At 39.9% G+C, this 23874-nt stretch overlaps 1 long non-coding RNA gene across 1 annotated transcript in view; it reads left to right on the forward strand.

The window, feature by feature from the left end:
* The window catches only part of LOC145722753 (uncharacterized), a 113474-nt gene extending 104985 nt beyond the window's left edge, over positions 1-8489 (forward strand). The window contains exons 3-4 of the long non-coding RNA XR_014147261.1: positions 7877-7922; positions 8207-8489. This is a non-coding gene — a long non-coding RNA (uncharacterized LOC145722753). The remainder of the gene's footprint in view (positions 1-7876; positions 7923-8206) is intronic.
* The last annotated feature ends 15385 nt before the right edge of the window (positions 8490-23874 follow it).

Below are 23874 nucleotides of genomic sequence, written 5' to 3' on the forward strand. Positions count from 1 at the left end.
AACTCTGACTTGTTTATACTTTTGATTTTTACTTGGGATTTACTCAGGATGTATTATAGAAAGATACTTAATTTTTTTCTCTTCTTTTGTTATTCATTTACTAGGCATGAGGGTTAGAAAAATGTAGCTGAAATAAATTCTCCATTTTGAAATGTATAGAGTGTTTGTATATATGCGTTTATGTCAACTTAATACATGACCAATTTTTGAAAATATTCATGGAACTTAAAAAGAATGTATATTCTCTTACTGTTAATAATACTGTTATCTCTACGTGTATGAAATGAAACTTATTCATTGTGATATTCATATATTCTTTTAGAATGGGTTTTTTCAATGGTACCTTTTCTGAGTAAGGATACAAGTACGTGCTTCCCAAATATTTACCTTGTTCTTTTTTTTAATGTTAATTTTAATTCCAGTATAGTTAACACACAGTGTTATATTAGTTTCAGATGTACAATATAGTGAGTCAACATTTCTATACATTATCAGTGCTCGTCATGATAAGTGTACTCTTTAATCCCCAGGCCCCCCTCCAACCACCTCCCCTCTGGTAACCATCAGTTTGGTCTCTATAGTTAAGAATCTGTTTCTTAGTTTGTCTCTTTCTTCCCCTCCCCCCATGTTCATTTGTTTTGTTTCTTAAATTCCACATAGGAGTGAAATCATACGGTATTTGTCTTTCTCTGGCTGACTTATTTCGCTTAGTATTATACTCTGTAGCTTCATCCATATTGTTACAAATGGCAAGATTTCATTCTTTTTTATGGTTGAATAATATTCCATTGTATGTATATACTATATCTTCTTTTTAAATTATGTTCGGTTAGCCACTGTATAATACATCATTACTTTTTGATGTAGTGTTCAATGATTCATTAGTTATGTATAACATCCAGTGCTCATCACAGCACGTGCCCTCCTCAATACCCATCACCCTGTTACACCCTCCCCCCAACCTCCTCCCTTTTGAAACCCCCAGATTGTTTCTCAGGGTCCATAGTCTCTCATGGTTCATCTCCTTCTCTGATTTCTTCCCCTTTGGATTTCCCTCCCTTCCCCTATGATTCTCCATGCTATTGCTTATGTTCCACATATGAATGAAACCATATGATAATTGTCTTTCTCTGCTCGACTTATTTCACTTAACATAATCCCCTCCGGTTCCATCCATGTCAGTGCAAATGGTGGGTATTCATCGTTTCTGATGGCTGAATAACATTCCATTGTGTATATGTACCACATCTTCTTTATGCATTCCTCTGTTGAGGGCATCTCAGCTCCTTCCACAGTTTGGCTATTGTGGACATTGCTGCTATGAACATTGGGGTGCACATGCCCCTTCTTTTCACTGCATCTGTATCTTTGGGGTAAATACCTAGTAGTGCAATTGCTGGGTCATAGGGTAGCTCTATTCTTAACATCTTGAGGAACCATTATTTTTATCTTTCCGTGAGAGCTGGGCTAGATATGGAATTCTAGGTTCAGTTGGCTTTCAGAATTGTGATGATATGGTTCCTTTGTTTTCTAGCAACCCTATTTTCAGATAAGTTCAGTGTTAATCTGATTCTTTTTTCTTATTGGTATACTCTTTGTCTCTCTGAGGTGTTCACGGATAGTCTCTTTATGGTCTGGGATCTGAAAATTGACCAGGTTGAGCCTTGCGTGTTTTGTTGTTGTTGTTTTAATTTGGGGCTTTTCACCTAAAGATCTGATAAGTGTGTTTCTTCCCCTCCATTGTCACGCTTCTGGGTTGCTTGGTTTTTAGGATTGCTACTAACTGGATGATTCTTCTTCCAGATCTCTTCTTCCTCATGTTCCTTAAGTTTCCCTCCACATTGTCCACCTCTATATCTTTCCAAACCACATGGCAGGGGAATTACTTGTCTCTATCTTCCGATGATTTTTGACTCCCAGCTATGTACATTTTGCTATTTGGGCCATCATATTTTGATCATATTTTCAGTGATATCCCTTGTTTTTTCATTGGAATCTATTCTTTCCTTTTGAACACAATATCCCTTCCAACCAACTTGAAGAAATTAATTATGTTTATTTGGCAGTTTAATTTCCTATGTTTATCTAATTTGATAGTTGAATTTGCTGTGATTCCATCATTTCCCCAGGGCCTCTTTCCTCCTACTTGTTGAGTTTAGAACTTTGTGATTATTATTATTTTACAAAATTATATTTGATGTCTTTTCTGTTGGTCTTTCTCAAATATGTAGACATTCAGGTTGTCTGTTCCCAGCTGCAGATGTGAGTCCTTGCCAGAATTAAAGTCACTGCTCATGTAACATTGAAACAGGGTTTGGGTACAGGAGCCTGGCTCCAGCAGTTTACATGGGGAGATGGGGAGCGTGTATGGGACCATAGTGCCAGGAGTCCCGGTCACTCCGGTAACCACAGGCTGCCTGTAGTATTGCTCTGCTACTCCAGCCTCCGCTACTCCGGAATTTCCTATGCCTCAACTTGAATCTGCAGACCAATCAAGAGTCTGTAGCTCTAAGAAGTAACCACTGCCTTCATGACGACAGGGACGTGGGTGGATACTGATATAAATGTTTATCATTCTTAATTAGTCACCTCACCAACGGCCTTCATCCTGCTCTTTCCCCTAGTTCCCACTGTTGCTGCTCTTTGGAGTATTCTGGGGCACAGTTGGGAAAACACACTGTGTTTGACCTTCTCTTGCTTCTATATGAGACTGTGACTTCCTTAGTTTTCAGGTTTTACTTTCAGTCTGGTCTGAATTGCTGAGTATCTTCCAGAGATACAGTTGATGGTGTCTCTTTCAAATTTGCCACTCTAAGATTTACTCTTATATATATTTTATATATAAACTCCCATCTTTTATATGTATATATAAAATTCTGTCATTTTAATGGGATTTTTTTTTTAAATGGGAGTAAATCTAGTATTTAGTTAGCCAACTGGAACTGGGAAGCCAACTCTTTTGTTTAGGCCTTCAATATGTAACCAGGATTTTCCATTTTATTGTTCCCTCTGTTGAAGAATTTAGAACAAATATTTCAAGGTCAGGTCAGAATTATTTTGGGCTTCACCTATTGGGCTACTGCCTGCTCATGATCAATCAGAGTCCCTTGCTGAGGCACATCTTAGATGTCCTCCTTCTCAGAGTGAGAATTTGGAGACCCACCATACATCACTGTGTAGGGAATATAATGACAAAGCCTCAAATTTAGAAAATGTCTTTCAAAATTGACTTCACATGTATCTCAGGAAGTTTCAAGACCTTTACACCACAAGGACTCCTAGTTGTTTATCCTTTCATTCCAGAGTTTCTGGGGAGGTTATACAGATTAGGTCCCCTTGAATTCACTTCTGTTTGTGGAACACTTTGCACTTTGTCTAGACTTTCACACTGATACTTCATTTGAGCGTCTTGACACATTGTCTCCATAGATACGGAATATTATCCTCATTTAGCACACAGGAAAATGGATTCAGACAGGTTATTTGCTGAATTAGACAAATAAAAAATGGGGGAGCCAGTCCTCCAATGCCGAAATTCTTTATCTGAGTACACCTCATGTGGACTTCTTTAATGACCAAGATGAAACCCATGTCCTTAGACAAAAGCTGATTTCAAATCTAGATAAGTTATCCTTCAGGCTAGACAGGAATTAAACAAGACTGTAGGGTTGAATTCGATGTTTATTGAGAAGAATGGCCTGATTATGACAGATCAGGTTTTTATATTATTCTAAAAAGTCACAGAAGCAATGATTTCTTTAAAAAGCTCCCCTGAGGGGCGCCTGGGTGGCTCAGGCAGTTAAGCATCCAACTCTTGATTTTGGCTCAGGTCATGATCTCGGGGTTGTGAGATTGAGCCCCATGTCCAGCTCCACACTCAGTGGGGTGTCTGCTTGAGATTCTCCCTCCCCACACCTCTCTCTTTAAAAATAAATCTCTAAAAAAAAAAAAAAAGCTCCCCTGAGAAGAACAGTTCCGAGCATGATTATAGGAATTAATTGCTTTAGAATGCTCGATCACCTACATTAAGTCCATATTTCTGTTCAGGTTCCCTCTGTTGAGTGTATCAGTTATTTATTGTTGTTTTAAAAACTCCCTGCCCTGGGGCGCCTGGGTGGCTCAGTTGTTAAGCATCTGCCTTCGGCTCAGGTCATGATCCCAGGGTCCTGGGATCGAGCTCGGCATCGGGCTCCCTGCTCAGCGGGAAGCCTGCTTCTCCCTCTCCCACTCCCCCTGCTTGTGTTCCTTCTCTCGCTGTATCTCTCTCTGTCAAATAAATAAATAAAATCTTTAAAAAAAAAACCAAAAAACTCCCTGCCCTGAAGCTTGTGGCTTTAAACAATCACCATTTACTCTTGTTCCAAAGCCTTCCAGTCAGCTGGGAAATTCTGCTGATCTGTCCAAGCTTGGCTGATCTCAGCTGGGCTCACTCATGTGTCTGTTTTCAGCCTGAGTGTTGACGGTGAGCTGGCTGCTCCACCCACATGTCTCGTGATTGGCTGGCAGGCTGTTGGCTGGAGCAGTTGTCTTTTATCATTTAGCAGACCATCACAGGCTCATTCATGGGGTAGGATCAGAGTTCCAAGAGAGCATGTGGAGGCTTACCAGGCTTTTTCTTCTTACTAGGATTAGAACCAGCACAGTGTCACTTCCACTATATATTGTTGGTCAAAATAAATCATAAAGCCAGTCCAGATAAAAAGGGCAGGGAGCTGCAGTCATATTGAAAGGAGCATGGACATAGAGGAAAATAATTTTTTGCACACGAAAAGCTAATTTTTGCAAACAACCTACCATACCTGGTCATTATACTCATGCCTCAGCTGCTAAAGGCTCACAGATGCCTCCCCTTTCCTGGAGAATTGCCCTCAGCTGAAAGGGGCTGCCTTGTTCTACAGATTATGCCCTATTTTTCCTGTGAGGGAAGGAGATGTGGTCCTCAGCAAATGACTGATGGATATTGGAACACAAAAGGCCAGCCCCTTTGCTCCAAGGGGGCAACTGCTCTGTGGTGTGATTTAAGCTTCCAGACTAGACTGGACCTGAGACCATATCCGTGCTCTGCTTTTACCCCTTCCCTATCTTACTTTCCTCATCCCTTTACATGTTCCTCCTGAAGAGTACTCCCCTGGTCATTCACAGACTCCCAATTCCCTGACTCAGGCCTTACATCTAGGGATCCCTTCGATGACAGATGTTTTATGATGATATGATGATAAAAGACAGCAGACCCTTATCATCAATACATATTTATAAGCAACGTTGCATATTTTAGTTTAGTGGCAGTCTCTATGAGATTTCAAAGTGCCCTTTTACGCTTTGGCAAAATGACAGTGGCTAATATTTGCTGAGTACTTAGCATGTACTAGGCTTTGTGCTCAGTATGTAATATATATGATGTCATTTAAAACCCACTATGACCATATGAAAGAGCTACTGTTACCAGTTTTTATACTTTGAATGTTTTCTAAGTCATTTTGTATCCGGATTTTGTTGTACTATTCTTTAGGAACAAAAGACTTCTGAGTCTGCATAAAAATAGCCTTTGACACATGACATAAGGAAACATCTGATAAGTGTCACAAACCAGAAAGACAACTTGACCTTCCTTCAGCTTGGAGTATCAGGCCTCTCTGGGTTCATCATTGAACAGTATTGATAGGGAAATGTAATGGGCAAGGGAACATCCCAGTTCAAAACGTGAAATCTTTCCATTAAAGTCATTTGGTCATTTTGGTGTGCAATTTCGGCATTGCAAACTATTTTGCTAAGTCATGCATTTGTGGGTCCAGGTATGTCCATCTTCATTTTAAAAATCGTGTATGCTGTCTGGTTTCCATTAAGTAAGTGTCATTTATTCATAGAGAAAGCATTAAGTTTTCATCATGACATATTAACTATTTTCTCTCTATATCCACCTATGGACATCTATATAGGTAAATATAGATAAAAATAGACACATGTATATATAAATATATGTAACAAATAAAAATATAAAAATGTATAAATATATAAAATAAGTGTTGTGGACATCACAGGAAGATGAGAAATGAGTCAATAATAACTGTTCATGTCAGTGGACCCCTAATTTCAGCAGCTGCAGCAGGAAATAGGAAATCTTATAAAGGGAGGGTCAAGGAACAGGCATTAATTCTTTGTGAGTTGCGTGGCAATGCTTTGTCTTTCTCAGTCTAGCTGGAAATGGCCTCTGACTCCAAAGGAAAACCCAGAAAGGAAGACCAGATAAGACTGTTTGGCATGGCACTAAGCCAGAAACCAAGGCTAGGGGAGGTAAAAGGAACCATCCCCAAAGTAACACAGGTAGCAAGTGGTGCAATCGAAATTTGAACCTGGGGGCTCCGCCATCTGCTGAACCAGCAGGCGATGGATGAGTGGGCAACGTGCTGATGTGTGGAGGGTGCGTTCTGGAGAGCAGCTCACACAGCGCGGTGTCTTTTGTAGTAACAGCGAGGAAGACTGCGACAGGTGACTTTCCACTTAACAGCTGTGATCCCACCTACCTGAGCTAAACCCCTGCGAGTTTTATTTTGGGGAGATTTTAACTGGATTTAAAAGTGAACTCAGTTAGTTACTCAGAAGCCGAACAGGTATTCCGAGAGAGAGAGAGAGCTTGAGGGACAGAACTGAATAATGAATGTGTTTCTGAGTCTGGCTTATGTGAAACCTCTGTTAAAACTGACAAGAAACTGCCAAGAGGCTTAAACTTCAGAGCTGTTGTAAAGAAAATTTCTCTGGAAAGTGATGAAGACAATACTCTTTCAGTGAAAAAACACCAGAGCCTAATTTAGCAGGATCTTGAGTACCTTGTTATGTAAGGGACCAGAGCTTTTAAACTGCCACTGGGGACTCTGTGGCATTGGGCCCGTGAGAGACCCACCTATTTGCTCACCACACAAGAAGGATCCACAGGAAGAACTCAAGCTCCCAAAGACTAGTTGTTTCATCTAAGAGAAACACAGTCAGCCCAGAGCCCCATGAATTCCCAATCCACTCTTGCCTTATAGTGGATTTTTATGTGTTCCTCTACCTTGAGGACTAAGCCAACAACTTATTTTTTTTAAATCTGCCCAAGTGGTATCTTTCCCTCCTCTGAGCAGGCAGCCAAGGCACACAGGTCACTTCTATTACCTAACATGCAGGAGGAACCTTAAAAGTGAGAAAAGAAGTGAGAGCATAAGGCAAAAGGATTGGAGAAGATCAAAAAAGAACAATAGGGCCCTGGTGAGCAATCCTTGGCAGAGTGCCCAGAGCAGCTTCAGGAGAGGGACGGAGCTCAGAAAGAGCATTTCCTGCTCTAGGTTAAAAAAATAAACCCAACCAATCTCTAAGAGGTGGTCTATTCATCCTGCACAGCATTAGGTCATTAGTTCGAAAACTGTAGATCGTTAACAAAAACAGCACTTTCTTCACACGTAGGTGAATGGGTCTCTCCCTGCATCGCCCGCTGCACACCTGGGTTATGTTAATGTTATCTTGCATGTGGGTGGTTTCTCAGAAAGTTTCAGTCATGGTGACAGCTTGAACCGCCTCTCGTGCCTCTAAAACCTCTCCTACGTTTCCTATCTTCTATTTTTCTCAGCCTACACTCATCTTTGATAGAAAAGAAGGGTAATCACCACATAGGTGAGGAAGCAGCAACTGTTCCTGACCACAATTATTGCTGGAATTAGCAAAATCCTAAGTTGGCTTCTGACACGGAATGCAAAAATGACTTCATGTTTTCCCTACTCTTTGAAGTTCATCAGCTCCTCTCATTACCAGTATTTTGGAAGTTTCCAAAATGCTTCACACTATCAGTCTAGATGGCTTTCCTTCAGGAAGCTGCTAAGACTGGCTTCTCTTTTCTGTTTGCCAGACCGAGAAACCTTGGACTTGGGGGAGGATTTGCCTTGGACCTCCAGGTTCGTTACTCTGAACCATTTTCCATGTAAAATTTTCCTGATGCTTATACAACCTGTAATAAGATCACAGTCCTTTGAACTCTGAGCAGGTGTAGGGTTTTACAGCGCAATATTTTAAGATAGAATTTGTTTTAATCTTCCAGTTAAGCCTCTTTATACAAACAGAGCAGCCAAGAGAACAAATACAGTTCCCTCACAAGTTGTTTGTCTAGTTAACAGTAAGTACGCAAATCAGTTTCCTGTTCACACAAAGGATTTTCTTGTGTTTGAAATCTTTGACCAAGGGGACACCGGCTTGGATTTTCATAGGGAATTCGCAACGTGAACGATCTACAGCGCCCTGTGCACCAGGATGTGAGGTGACTTAGCAAGCAGCTGGTTAGCACCAAACAAGTATCTTGCCGGAGCTTCTGAAAAGGACCTTTGTGTGCGCAGCGCAAAAGCATCAAGAAGCGTCCACGTGGAAACAGAGGTTCAGTGCGCGGTGAAAGATACCGGGAAGTTGGAGGACAGCACAGAGGAAAGGAAAAGGAAAGCCTTATTGTCAAGATAAAATTAAGACAAGGGCTTGCAAATGGCCCATTTCCCTCAGGTTTTGTGTTCAAGGTTTTCCTCTTTTTTTTTTTTTTCCTTACGTATTCCTTCCTCTCTCTTTAAGAAACATGAAAACATTCACATTAGTATGTATTCCCAAAGAGCCTCTTCAGTCTTGAGGTCCCTGGCAGGGTTTATGTTTGAAAGGCAAGTCGTAGGTAGCACTCATAGCTGAAGCCCTGCATGCTCTCTGAGGGACGGTGAGGCGGGAGCATTGCTGATTTGTACCCTTGATCCGATACCGGGTACTTTACTGGTGTAATCCCCACCCACCAATGAATTAATTGGTGTACTTTGTCCTTTTTGCTAGGTTCTTTCAATCCCTCCGCTTGTTTACCCAAACGTATTTCCCCTCAGCCTGGATAAGTTGGATAGAAGTTGCCGATTGCCCTGGGGAAACGAAGATGTTTCAGAAGCTGAATAACAAGTAGCATATTCTTATTTCTTACGTTGGAAAACTGCTGATTTTGATGGCAAATGGAGAAATTCACAATCACCCATGTAGAGCCAACCCGTTTCTCTTGAGACCGGGTCCGGGTGAATGCAGACATGAAGGAACCCCTTTTAAGCGTGCAGTTTGGAAAATAGACACCGAGAACCAGGATTTGGACCAGGAAACAGCAAATCTCAGGGCAATGTCCCCTCCCCCCCCCAACCATGCCATTTTGATGTGAGAACTGGCAGGTATCCATGAGGACTGCTGGCACAGTGGCTCTAGGCAGGAGTGGGGGTGGAGAGAGCTAGCTCTATGTGCGGTTGAAGTTGTGGGCCAGGGCACTCAAATTCTCCCAAGTCTCTAGAGCAGGTCACTGATGTAAGTGGAGGGGAGCCTCTGGCCTCTGTAGGTACTGTGGCTGGAATGAGGGGTTCTATCACTACCACATGTTAGCAGATAGATACCAGGATGCTACGTGAAAGCCAGGTCAACATCTGCAGCCCCTCCAAGCACCATTGAAATAAGATTGGGGGACGCCTGGGTGGCTCGGTTGGTTAGGCAACTGCCTTCAGCTCAGGTCATGATCCTGGAGTCCCGGGATCGAGTCCCACATCGGGCTCCCTGCTCGGCAGGGAGTCTGCTTCTCCCTCTGACCCTCCCCCCTCTCATGCTCTCTCTCTCTCATTCTCTCTCTCAAATAAATAAATAAAAATATTTATTTAAAAAAAAAAAAAAGAAGAAATAAGATAGGATGAGCCACCCGTGGAGTGGGCAGCCAGCCTGGATGGGGCCTGACACCGAAGCAGAAGCCTATTGCCCGCTGCCACGGGGGGGTGCCCTCTGCTCCCGTCCTCTCAGAACTTATTAGCATCTATGCCAGGGGCAGGATAAAGAGGAAACCATCCAGAACAGACTGAGGTTGTTTCCTATTAGACTTTTTATTTGAGATAATTGAAGATTCACATGCTGTTGGAAGAAATAATACAGAGAGATCTTGAATATCCTGTACGCAACCTCTCCAATGGTAACAGCTTGCAAAATCAGTATAATGTCACAAGCAGGACATTGACCTTGTTACCGCCAAGGTGCAGAACATTTCCATCACCATAAGGATCTTCATGTTGCCCTTTTATAACCATACCTACTTTCCTCCCCAATCCTTAACATCTGGCCACCACTGATCTGTTCTTTACTTCTATAATTTTGCTATTTTGAGGAAGTCTGTATTTCTCTGTCACCTTTGAAGAATAATGTTGCTGATATAAAATGCTAGGTTGGTGACTTTTTTCTTTCAATAGTTTAAATATTTCACTCCACTCTCATCTTGCTTGTGTGGTTTCTGATGAGGAGCCCAGTGTAATTCTTATTCTTGTTCCTCTCTCGGTAAGGTGGTTTTTTTTCCATCTAGGTTCATTCAAGATTTTCTTTGTCTGCTTTTTGCTGTTCGAATATGATATGCATATGCATGGGTGTGTGTGTGTGTGTGTGTGTGTGTGTTACATTTATCTTGCTTGGCATACTCTGACCTTCCCGGATTTGTGATACAGTGTCTTTCATTAATTTTGGAAAGTTCTTGGCCATTGTTACCTCAAGTATTTACAAGTTATTGAGCTATTCCAGTTCCTTTCCATTTACATATTTTAGAACAATCTTCTCTATGTATCCAAAAAGTCCTCCTGAGATTTGATCAAAATTGCAGTAAACCTATATATCATTTTGGGGAGATTTGATGTCTTTACTATGTTGAGTCTTCCAATCCATAAACACAATGTGTCTCTCCATTTATTTAAGTCTTCTTTAATTCCTTTAACTAGTATTTAGTTTTCAGTACACAAGTCCTATACATGTTTTCTTAGATTTACATGTAGAAATTTTAAAAAATTTTAAGTGATTTTTTGTATTTTTATCTTGTATCCTGATACCTCGCTGAACTCACGTAATAGTCCTAGGACTTCTCCATACATCTCCACTAGTGACAGTTTTCTTTCTTTCTTTCCAGTCTACATGCCTTCTGTTTCCCTTCCTTGCCTTATTGAACCAGCTATAACTTCCAGCACTATGGTGAATAATAGTGGTGAGACCAGACATCCTTGCCTTGTTCCCATTCTTAGGGGAAAAATGCTTAATCTCTCATCATTAAGTATAATATTATACTTACGTTTTTTTGTAGATGCTCTTAATCAAGAGAATAAGTTTTTCATAAGAGCACAAGTTGAAAAATTTTCCCCTCTATCACTGTATCTCTGAGAGTCTTTAATCATAAATGTTGCCAAATGTTTTTTTCTACGTCAATTAATATGGTCATGTGGTTTTTCTTCTTTAGCTTTTTAATGTGGTAGATTATACTGATTGAGTTTTGATTATTGTACCAGTCTTGAATCCATGGAATAAATCTCACTAGGTCACGACATGTCATTATTCTTCATTATTGCCAAATGCTCTATTGCTAATATTTTGTAAGAATTTTTGAGTCATTGGGCGCCTGGGTGGCTCAGTTGGTTAAGCAACTGCCTTCGGCTCAGGTCATGATCCTGGAGTCCTGGGATTGAGTCCCACATCGGGCTCCCTGCTCGGCGGGGAGTCTGCTTCTCCCTCTGAGCCTCCGCTCTCTCTATCTCATTCTCTCTCTCAAATAAATAAATAAAATCTTAAAAAAAAAAAAAAGAATTTTTGAGTCATTATTTATGAAGGATATTGATCATAGCTTTCTTTGTCTGGTTTTGACATTGGGGGAAATACTAACTTTATAAAATGATTTGGAAAGTGTTCCTTCCTTGTGATGGTTAATTTCCTGTGTCAACTTGGCTAGTCCACAGCACCCAGATATTTGGTCAAATATTATTCTAGATGTTTCAGTGGAAGTATTTTAAAAATGAGATTAACATTTAAATCACCGGACTTTGAGTAAAGAGATTACCCTCCATAATATGGGTGGCCCTCATTCAAGCTGTTAAAGGCCTTAATGGAAGAATGTTAACCTTCCTTAAAGGTTGGGGAATTTTATCCGTAGACTGCCTTTGGACTTAAACTGCAACATTAACTCTTCCTGGGTCTTCTGCATAGCACACCCTATAGATTTTGGACTTGACAGCCTCCGCAATCCCAGGATCCACTTTCTTAGAATAAATCCCTCCCCATCTCCACACACACACACACACACACACACACACACACACACACACACCCTGTCGGTTCTATTTCTCTGGAGAATTCTAATGCACTCCAATATATTCTGGAAGAGATCGCATAGAACTGGTGTTAATACTTCTTTAAATATTTGATAGAATTTGCTGGTGAACCCATTGGGCCTGAAGATTTCTTTTTTTGAATTTCAAAATTATTAATGCAGTTTCCTTACTGTTTATAGAGCTATTCTTATTATCTCTTTCAATCTGGCTGAGTTGTAGTGGTTTGTATTTTTCAAGAAATTGATCCATTTCATCTACATTGTCAAATTTAGGTGTGCAGAGTTGTCAGCAACGTTCTTACATTACCCTTCGATGTCCATATGGATATCCTCAGTTTTGTTCCTGAAATACCATGCTGTGTCTTCTTTATTTTTTTGTCAGTCTTGTACAGGTTGTCAATTATATTGTTCTGTTAAAAAAAATAGAAACAAAAAACCAGCTCCTTATTTCATTGATCATCTCTATTCTTTTTCTGTTTTTAATTTCATTGATTTTTGCTCTTATGGTATGATTTTATTTTTTTCCACTTGCTTTGGTTTATTTATTTCTAGGCTCTTCCTATGAGAACTAAATTTCTGATTTGGGACTTTTCCTTTTTTATAATAGATGCACTTGATGTTACAGATTTCTATCTTAGCACTGCTTCAGCAATGTCCCACAAATTTTGATGTGTTATATTTTCATTTTCATTCAGGTCAGGGTATTTTTCAATTTCTTTTGGAACTTCTTTATCTCATGGATTGTTTATTGAGTTTTCAAGTTGCAGATTTTCCTATTGTAATTTTGTTATTGATTTCTAGTTTGATATCATAGCAGTCAGAGAATACTCTTCATGTGATTTCATTTCTTTTAGATGTGTTGAGATTTGTTTTGTGGTCCAGGATATGGTCTGTCTTGGTATATGTTCCACGGGCACTTGAGAATAATGTTTGTTCTCTTGTTTGATGGAGTGTTCTATGAAGTGTTGATTAGATCCTGATGGTTATTGGTGTTGTTGAGTTCTTCTGTATCTTTGCTGATTTTTTGCCTAGTTGCTCTACCAGTTGTTGAAAAAGCAGTATTGAAATCTTCAACTAAAATCATGATTTTATTCTCTTTTTAGTTCTATCATGTTTTGTTCTCATATTTTGCAGCTCTTTTGTTTGGCATATATACATTTAGTATTGCTATATTTTCTTGGTGGATCAACTCTTATCACAATACACTGCCCCTCTCCAGCTCTGGTAATTTTCCCTGCTCTGAAGTCTACTTTATCTATATTAATATAGCAACCACTGCTTTTGTTTGATCAGTGTTTATATATCTTTTTACATTTTTAAGTTTCCATTTGTCTATACCATTACATTTAAATGAGTCTCTTAGAGGCAGCAGATAGTTCAGACATGGTTTTAAATCCACATTGCCTTTCTCTGTTGTAATTGGTATATTTAGACCACTTGCATTTATATTTAACTGCTGCTATGTTAGGTTGCATCCTGCTGTTTTATTTTTTAATTTTCTGTTTGTTCTCCTTGGTTTTTTGTTTGTTTGCTTACCTGTTTCTCTGGGGTTTTTTTAGGTTTATTTATTTAAATAATCTCTACACTGAACGTGGGGCTTAAACTCATGACCCCGCAATCAAGAGTTGTGTGCTCTTCCAAGACCCCGCGATCAAGAGTTGTGTGCTCTTCCAAATGAGCCAGCCAGGTGCCCTTCTGTTTTCTTTTTCCTGCTTTCCTTTGGGTTATTTGAGCATTTTTTAGAATTCCATTTTGATTCATCTATGCCAGTTTTGAGTATATCTTTTTGTACAGCTTTTTTCATGGTTACTCTAGATATTACCTTATACGTACATAACTTATCAAATTCTGTTGTTGGAGATGAGAAAATATTGCACATTATCGGGTGCATTTTACATGATAGTTCTCTTAATCATGTGTGGATAATTTTCAAGGTGAGCAGTATGATAGTGCCATTTCATTACCCAGCACCCTGTGATTCTTTAAAATTCTTTCAAAGAAATTTTATCCACTGTGATTCTATAAGATTCTTTCAAAGAATTGTAACACAATGAAGACTCTCACAAGGTATTCTCCAACTGGAAGGAAAGGTAAGTTGCTAATTTTATAAGGCTTCCATGATACTCCGTTTAGTTCAGTACAGCTTAGGTCACCAGGAAGAATGAAAAAGCATTTAGGAATATCTAATATATATAAGACATGTGCTTTCTCAAGTTGTCTCACTTTATGGCAAATTCTAATTAACTTTACTCTGGGGGAAAATTACACCAAATTCATCTTAGAACAAACCTCACTGGGGCACCTGGGTGGCTCAGATGGTTAAGCGTCTGCCTTCGGCTCAGGTCATGATCCCAGGGTCCTGGGATTGAGTCCCACATCGGGCTCCTGGCTCAGTGGGGAGCCTGCTTCTCCCTCTCCCTCCGCCTCTCTCCCTGCTCATGCTTTCTCTCTCTGGGTCTCAAATGAATACATAAAATCTTTAAAAAAAAAACCCAAAAAACCTCACTGTTACTAATGCTGGTTGGAAATGACACAAAACATTAAACTCTCTCTTTCCCTTTACCTGGAGAAGTGCTAAGAAGTTCAGATTGACAGTTCCCTGTCCAGGCTTTAGCTATCATAGTTAATTATGCCTACTCAAGACACATCTGAAAGAACCGTAATTTAATCATACATATCGAAGGCTAATTATGATAGTGCCAAGGGCAGGAGTGAGGGGAAACTATTTGCCCTTTAGTAACATAGAATTTGTCATTTCATCTAAGGACTTATTACTCCTATCGAACGTTCATTAAAACAATAGAACATTTGTATGTTGGGACTTAAAACTCTTACAGATTTGCCACAAATTTTCCTGGGGGGGGAAATACCATAAATATTGCAACCCGTTAAAGGTTAACAATAGTACTAGAGAGAACAGATGTTTTTTGAGGGGTTCATCCTCCAAAAGGGTTTTCCATCTTTGGTTTGTAATTTAAGTATTTTATTTTCTGATTTTAATTACTAAAGAAAAAAAAAATTTCAGTATAGACAACAGGCTCACTTTTTAAATCTAATTCTCTTTTCTCAGTATGTACTGAGTTCTCCAGGTCTTACTGGAAAAGTAACAGATGGGAATTAGTTCCCTGAAGTTATACATCACTCTAGAGGCCTATTCAGTTTCAATATTTGATGAGGTCTCAGGGATCTGTCAGTATGGTCTGAGGCTCGAAATAACTCCCACTGTTATGGATACCCCCTTCTACAACCTGAGCTCCTGATTCTAACGTTTTAGGAGATAAGTACCATGTTTCAAAATTGGGGAGGGAATAACAAGATGGAAAAAAAATTTTTTTTTTCTCTGACTTAGGATGTCCATTTGTTCAAGTTCTTAGGAAAAAGCAGTCTAGAAAAACAACTGCATGGAATGAGTCAAAGTTTCTATGGTAAAATAGTAGGATTGAATAACTCCCAGAGGATAATCAGATTAATTTAAATTCTTGGCATCTTTGTGAGGCTGGAGGTAAAGTGAACAAAGGGAACCACAGCCCTTCTCCATCTGAGACGTTCCTGCAGGCTTCTGAGTCTGTAATCTGCTGCAGATTGCACATGGCCTGCCTCTCGGAAGGTCGTTCACCCCTGCAAAGTAGCGTTCATCCACTCAAGAAAGTCCATGGAGGCTTTCAAAAAAAATCCCTTTCACCAATTTCAAATGTATTTATAAGAGGAACTGTGGCATAGAAAAACTCCCCCCTCCTGATTTCTTTTCTACCAGGCGTTTCTTGAACTCATTATTTAATAAACTTAAAAGGTAAAGTAAATACCTCTGAGGTGGTAGTGAACTCTCTTTGATTCTTTATATAAATTCGGGATAAATCTACACATCTGACATGATTGATAGAGCATACAGTAAGTACAAGCTCATAACAAGTACTCAGTAAGTATTTGTTGAGTGAGGGGAAAATAAGCTCTGGGTATTAATCTATCAAAAAATGGGAAATTTTACCAAAAGTGACAGTGTGATGAGGAGATTTTGACTTCAATTTATAGTGCTCTGTATAGTCTTTGAAATAGGAGAGGATGATATGACAGAGAAAGAGACTTTGTTTTACCACAAAAACTGCCATATAAATTATCAGCAGCTCTATTTCTGGAGTTATAGTTTTAATTCATCTTCAGAGAAGCCTTCCTTTGTATTAGAAGGGTCACAAAAATGGTCATTTAATTGCTGGGATGTAAAGTAAATACCCACTTCTCTTTTTTGGCGGTAAAGTCACTTTATATATGAATATAGATGTGCAGGCTAAGAAACTTAGTATTCTGTAAAGTAGTATATATTGAGAATATTTCCTCCTAAGTATAGATATCTATAAGATTGTCAGTATCCCATAGAGAGTGTTACTTAAGCTTGAATAACTCAGGTTCTAGGACATATGCTTAGAGTCCATGAAGTCAGACTACAACTTGTGGGTGGGATGGAGTTATCTCCAGAAGAATATTGTTACCATTAATCATTCTGGGATTCAAAGTGAACAGCTTTGGGTTGGGTGAACTGTTGACCGGCTCCTCTCTCTGAGAAAGGAACAGAACGTCTGTAGTGAAATGTCAATGGTGGTAGGTAACCTGATGTCTACCACATGGAAAGAACAAAGCAAGAACTTGAGATCTTAAGTTTAGGCCTATGAGTCACTTGAACTAACTGTGTGGTATTTTACACCATATTTTGGGTGTTCCCAAACATTTAATAAAGTTTTGTTAAATACCACAGTCTGGTTTGTCGATGTTTTAGGGGGATGAGGGAGATGCTTCTGCTTGTGGCCTGAGCCCATCCCAGTACTAGAGTAGAGGCATGGGGAGGGGGGAAGGCAGTCATAATGTGGCAAGAGGTGACAGCCATTCTCTGAAGCTGCAGAGGTTCAGAGTGAGGATGGTGGCCTGAGGTGTTGAGTCACCAACAACAGTGGGATCTTCATAAATTTTTAGGGGAGCAGAATTTAATGAAATGTTGGACCCAACAAGAACTTCTGGATAGAGGTATGGAGGCTTTGTGATTTGCATTTTTAATGAGGACTTTGAATAGTAGGGCTCATGTGAATCTCAATCTGCAAACTCACATCCACACTAATTCCTTTTCTTTATTTTCTATAAATTAACTGAATGTTAACTCTAAGCCCTTATCCTGTGAGGGAGGCAGGAAGTTCACCCTCAGTCATTTTGAGTCTTCCATTTCCCTGGCTTTATGCCAGGATTCTTGGTTCTGAGATCCTTCTCTGTCACCTGATGATGCTGAGTTCCGTATCTTCCCAGTCAGCTTGGTCTCCTCAGGTCTGCTGTGTGGTCACATCCAAGGCGCATACATGTATGGGGCTCTGAGCAGGGCCTAATGTCCTGGGCCTCCAGAATCCGACCTTCCTGGTGTTCCATGTAGCCAGTCCTTTTGAGATTGTGTTACATCCCTAAAACAGTGTCGGAGAGCAGGGACAGGCTTCTGCTACAGCTGAGACACACATGCCTCTCTCGTTCTCCTTTCAGTAGGGGTGGGAATCCTTCCATGTTTCCCATGCTCCTGTCAGAGGCACTTTTTCATCCCTTCTTACTTCAGTGGGCTTAGGCTTTGGAAAGAACAATCTAGAAAGGACATATCTTGTGGTCAGCTTCTCCTTATACTCTGCTCCTTTTACACAGAGCTTCTGGGTCTTAGGCAAAAATCACACAGAGCAAGCTACCTTTCTATTGTGGGAATAAAATAGATCAATACATGGAGAAAAATGTATTAATAATCTGAAAAAGCATTCTGCTACAGGATGATAAAAGATACGTGAGCCTATTTTTTCAGCCATAGTCCAGTGGGATTTGAGGAGCCCTGGATAACATACATTGTTTAGGATGCCAAGTTGAGACAGAATCTGTGTAAAAGTGTTAGTTCCCTGATCCCAAGGAGTACTCCAATTGGAGTAAGAACATCAGACGCAAGCCTAGCTCTGAAACTTACTAGCTCTATGACTTTGAGTAGTTCACTTAACTTTACTTCACTTTTGTTGTAAAGGCTCAGCTATTTAGGCTTGCTGGCCATAGATCTCTCTCACAACTACTCAATTCTGCCATTGTAGCAAGAACAGAGCCGAGACAACACCTAAATGAATGAACATGATTGCTTTCCAGTAAAACTTAATTTAGGGACAGCAAAATTTGAATAGCATATAATTTTTGTTTCATAAATGGTATTCTTTGATTGTTGTTGTTGTTGTTGTTCAATCACTGAAAAATACAAAAACTATTCTGGGCTCACTGGCCACGCTAAAACAGGTGGCAAACTGAATTTGACCTGTGGCTCTAGTCTGTTGACTCCTGTCGGGGACTCTAAGATTGTCGCTCTAACATCTAGAGCTCTGTTTGCCCATGTGTAAATGAGAACCCCGTGACTCACAGGGTCATCAGGATAAATAGAGGCATAATTTTTTACTTTGCTTGATAAATTTAAGGCATTATTGCTAACTATGTTCTGTGTGCTGAGGAGACCCAATTCCTGCATTTTTCACGTAAGCAGAAGACAAACGCAGATAGAGCTACAACTGATAATGTTTGCAGATGTCACTTAACTGATTGTCTTTGTTTTTCCACCTGTGTAGCATAGAATCCACGCCACTGACTCGAAAGGAGAGTTTTGTGGTCTTAAAAAGTAGACTATGTGTGGGATTCTTTCTTTTAGAAAATGCCAGTTCTGGTAGTCATCATTTACTCGCTTACTTGTGTTGGTGATGTGGACAAGATGACTTTTTACTATCAGAATTCCCGTTTTCTACACAGCACATCAAAACAGAAAGATTCAGAAATTGTCTTGACCTGTTGAGGATTCTTGCTTAGTTACTTTCTTTAGGTCTTTGTTGTGTTGTCTCTGTTATGCACCTGAGAATATGCATGAACATTGAATGTAGGCTGTAATATACTAATTTTGAGTGTATATATTAGATTCTAAATGAAAAGATCAAGGTGTTGGCATTTTTGGGTGATAACCACAACATACCAAATTCATCTGGTGTACACACTGTGAATATTTCCAGCAGGATTTCCAAACCCATTTATTTACAGGGCCAGCCAGGTAAATATCTTAAGGAGCCTTAAGGAATAAGACAACTGGAAATGGTAAGGTCTAGTGAGAACTGTACAATGCTGCCCCAGCCTCTTAAAAGCATTTACTTAAAAATCAATTTAAAAAGCAAAAAACATGGGGCGCCTGGGTGGCTCAGTCGGTTAAGCATCTGCCTTTGGCTGGGGACATGATCCCGGGGTCCTGGGATCAAGTCCCGCATTGGGCTCCTTGCTCAGCGGGGAGTCTGCTTCTCCCTCTCCCCCTGCCACTCCCGCTGTTTGTGTTCTCACTCTCTCTCTCTCTGACAAATAAATAAATAAAATCTTTTAAAAAATAAATAAAAATAAAAAGCAAAAAACGTAACGAGGAAACAAAACCCAAAACACTATCCTGGCTAAACCCAATAAATTGGTCAGTTGAAGGTCTTTGTTTCTGTAACTATGCAGAGATGGCGAGTGTTGCAAAAGTTATGCAGTCCTGGGGGCACAGGTCTTGGTTCTGACATTTCCTAGTTGTAAACTTGGGATTAGATATTTGGTTAAAACCTACCTTATGAGGATTAAATAAAATCATTGATTTTTTTTATAAATTTTTTTTTTTTTTTTTTGCGAGAGAGAGAATGAGAGAGAGAGCACATGAGAGTGGGGAGGGTCAGAGGGAGAAGCAGACTCCCCGCCGAGCAGGGAGCCCGATGCGGGACTCGATCCCGGGACTCGGGATCATGACCTGAGCCGAAGGCAGTCGCTTAACCAACTGAGCCACCCAGGCGCCCTAAAATCATTGATTTGAAAATACTTTATAAATTGCAATGTAACTGTTAGCTATATTCCTATATACATAACTGATGGCTCGTAAGTATGGGTCCCTGACAAGGGCTTCCACTATTTGTGGTTTCTTTCATACCAATTTGATTAAATTAGCAGCTAGGCAAGAAGACACACCTTTTTTTTTTTTTTTAAAGATTTTATTTATTTATTTATTTGAGAGAGAGAGAACACATGAGAGGGGATAGGGTCAGAGGACGAAGCAGACTCCCTGCCGAGCAGAGAGCCCGACGCGGGACTCGATCCCGGGACTCCAGGATCATGACCTGAGCCGAAGGCAGTCGCTTAACCAACTGAGCCACCCAGGCGCCCCAAGAATTGGGCATTTTTGGATTTGAGTACTACGGGTCCTTCTTCGTTAAACAAAAAGCAAACAGGTTCGTGTTAATGGGGATGTATTGAGGATCTGACTCCAGATGTTCAATTTCTTTGGGAAGCTGGGAATAAGAACTGGTTTTGGTTTTGTTTTGTTTTACCATAAAAGTTCTCATTTCATTAGGTATGGGAAATCTCATGGCTAGCCCTGTCTTTTGCTGTGAACTTTGTCCTAGTGTACTAGTACTTTTATTTTAAAAAGGTTATTTCCTACTTGAACTTGATTCTCCTCTGTTGAGCAAAAAAGCTCTCTTGTGTCTGGGAAATCTTAATAAAAGATGTTGTAATAGCACGGGAAAATCATCACTGATGTACTCTTTACAATTTCCTTTTTCCTTTTTTTTCTCTCTTTTTTTTTCAAATTATAAGAGTTAGACTTTTTGAATCTCAGGCATTTGATTTACCAAGTCCTTTAAAAATGTTTTCTTACTTACATCTTTTGGAATAATGTTGTCTCTGCAGTCCCTGTACTTGATAATTGCCAAATAAATATTATTTTGGCTTAGGCCTGTAACATTCATCAACACTTCTCCATTTGTTGCATTAAACCCAAAATTCTTTATTTCAGTGTAATGTGGAAGGGAATGGTTGGATTTGGGGATAAGCAGGGAGGAGTGTAGGAGATAATTAAACCTTGACTCAATTCATTCTTTCCCTGAAATGCATTTAGGCAGAAAATATCATAGTTTCTTTGCTTTTGCTGAACTTCAAGGAACCCTAGGGCACCCCCTTCACATTTCTGAGCTGGTTTCTCCAATGACATGGGTTCCTCATAGTCTTTAACAAGTCCTTTGCTGTGATTTCAGCTTGCCATGAAAGTATTCGGAAGAACACTGACATAATAATAACATTTATTTAAATTAGACACATTGCACATTCAATTAAACTTTCTTGCTGAGAAAATTTAATGACTGGTGACAAAAGAGAATTAAAACTATGCATATATTTCTGTAAATGTTTAGAATGTTAGAGAATGGTTTGACTTACTTGTTAAGTGTTTTAATTTTCTGAATTTCTCGTTATCAACCAGATATGTTACCTGAAGATTTGCTAAATTTTCACTAAGAAGTAGGGTCCTCAGCATGCTAATTGTCTTGTGATATTTACACCAGATATTTGAAAGATTATTAGGCTGCTTCAGCAACCTAACTGGCTTGTAAGAAAATAGACTTTGCTACAGTGCGGGGCATAATCTGATTTTTAGTTCATCTGAACCAGATGTTGAACACAATCGAAGATTACCATTTACTTCTTTGGAGGAATGGCGGAAAATGGAAATGAACTTGGGGGACATGCAGTGGCGTAACTATCCAGCTGGGAATGTGAATCTTCCACTTAGAAAAGCCTCAGAGGCCAGCAATACCTCTTCCCACTACCTTTCTTCCACCCCACCCCCCACAACTATCCCCACACCACCCCATAAAACCTGGATATTTAAAGAATGCTTGTTACTAAGATTCACCAGCAGAGATTAGTCTTTTCACCTTTGGGTGGAATCTTTTCCCCTTTCTGATCTGGAGATCACCTGGACCTGAGTCTAGTAACCCAGATGAGCTTCTTGTAAGGATGGTTTTGCCGGGTAATGGGAGCCCTGATGCTTGCTTCTTCACTGGCTTGTCCTGAATATTTTGAGGTAACAGTCTCCATTAATTATTACCTGCAGTTCCAGCTCCGCCTGTCATTTTATCTCCACTGTCAGTCTGCTTTCCTTTGGAGGGCTAGCCAGGGCATTAGCCAGGGAAAACTGACCTAGAAGTTAACATCCCCCTCTCTGGGATATGATGGGATTTTCTTTTCTCTCCTTCCCTACTTTCCATCTTTCTCACTCCCCCCCGCCCCCCACCATATCCCTTGGGATTAAGACAATCTCTGGTAAAATAAAGAGCTGGAAACTTGATGATCATAATAACAGCTCAAAATTGTGGAGATGGTAGTTTGTCTTGGAGATAATCCACTCTTCAGAAACAAAAAGATGTAAAGCTTTCTCGCAGAAATACACAGTGAGGACATGCCAACCCTCAGCCATGTTCTCCAAAACAATGGGCAAAACTTCAAGGTTGGAACAGAGAGACCTGGGGCCAGAGAAATAGAAAGACCGAGGACATCATGGGGCTTGAGGAGGTGAGAAGGAGAAGGGACCAGAAAGGGGATTTCTGAAGTGGATTCTGTAAGGGCTGAAGCACACTCCATGGAAAAAGTTCTTTTTGGAACCATGGAAAAGTACCTTGAGTCATCTTCTGGGGTAGGTGTGTATTCATGATCAGGGAGTTGTAAATTGGTTTCATTTCAGATCATGGACTGTACCTGTACATACTTGCTGGCATTACATGTGAAACTTTGAGATTATATACAAATACAGGAAGATTCTAGCTTTGTATGAAGCAGTACTTACTGGTAGAATCTGTGTGTTTTGTTTTGTTTTGGAATGAACATCTAGAGTCCGTGTAAAGCTATTATGAGCCCGAAATTCAATAACTTCCTTTTTTTTTTTTTAAAGTCAGATTTGGAATCTTTGTTTTGTAGATAGTCAGGATCCATAATCAGATTATGCACTAGTTGCATTTTGTAGAAGCCATCTCCCACTGGTTTGCAAGGAGCAATTCTCCTTTTGGGAATAGTCTTTAGTAGGGGAATAAAAGTGTGACAGCTCTGCTCGAATCCAGCCCTAAACCAATGTGTCTTAAATTGTAGGTCCTGAAATAACTTTCATCAGGAATACCACCTGTGTTTGTTAAAATGCATGTTCCTGGGGCCTAAACCAAAGACCAGGAATATGAATTCTTACTGATTACTCATGCTCAGTAAATTTGAGAACCTTTATTAAGCGGCGTTAATTAGATTTACTCTGTGTTACATTCCCTCTTCCATTTCTTATCTCCCTTCCATTTGAGGAGACTCATGTGTGTCTATGAACTCTTGCACGATACAAGTGGTGATTCTCATGTTTGCTATGATATTTCTGACATCTGTTCTTGTCTCTGGTAGATAGAAGAGTTTCAGTGAGTATTTGTTGAAGTGGTCTAATTAAATCAAGAAGTAGTGATGTAGTCAGATTCACGGGAGAGTAGAGCTGTTTGCCTGAGTCATTCTGTACTAAGACAGTAAGAATTAAGTACCAAAGTCTTCCGCAAAGTTAGTGCCTAGCTGCTCCCTTTGTGTGGGGAATAGTTCACTTGAAGGGGATGCGTGAGAGAGGAACATAATATGATTCCTTCTAGCGCATGAATTGTAGGGTAGCTTTCCTTTGCCCATCCTCTTATTTTTCCCGACATGATTTTGTGCTGTCCACACCTCCTTGATACAATAATAACAGAAGAGTATATTTTGTTTTGGTCTGAGTTTTGATCCAACAGGAAAGATCAGTGTTGTCTGTTTTCCCAAGGAGATGTTGTCCCAGGACACTTTTCCCAAGGGACCACAGTGCTGATTCATCCATTCTTTATTTATTTTTATTGCTTTAATTTTAT

This window comes from Leptonychotes weddellii, chromosome 7 (genome assembly GCF_054177405.1).
Source record: "Leptonychotes weddellii isolate Sample4059 chromosome 7, ASM5417740v2, whole genome shotgun sequence".
NCBI classification, from domain to species: domain Eukaryota; kingdom Metazoa; phylum Chordata; class Mammalia; order Carnivora; family Phocidae; genus Leptonychotes; species Leptonychotes weddellii.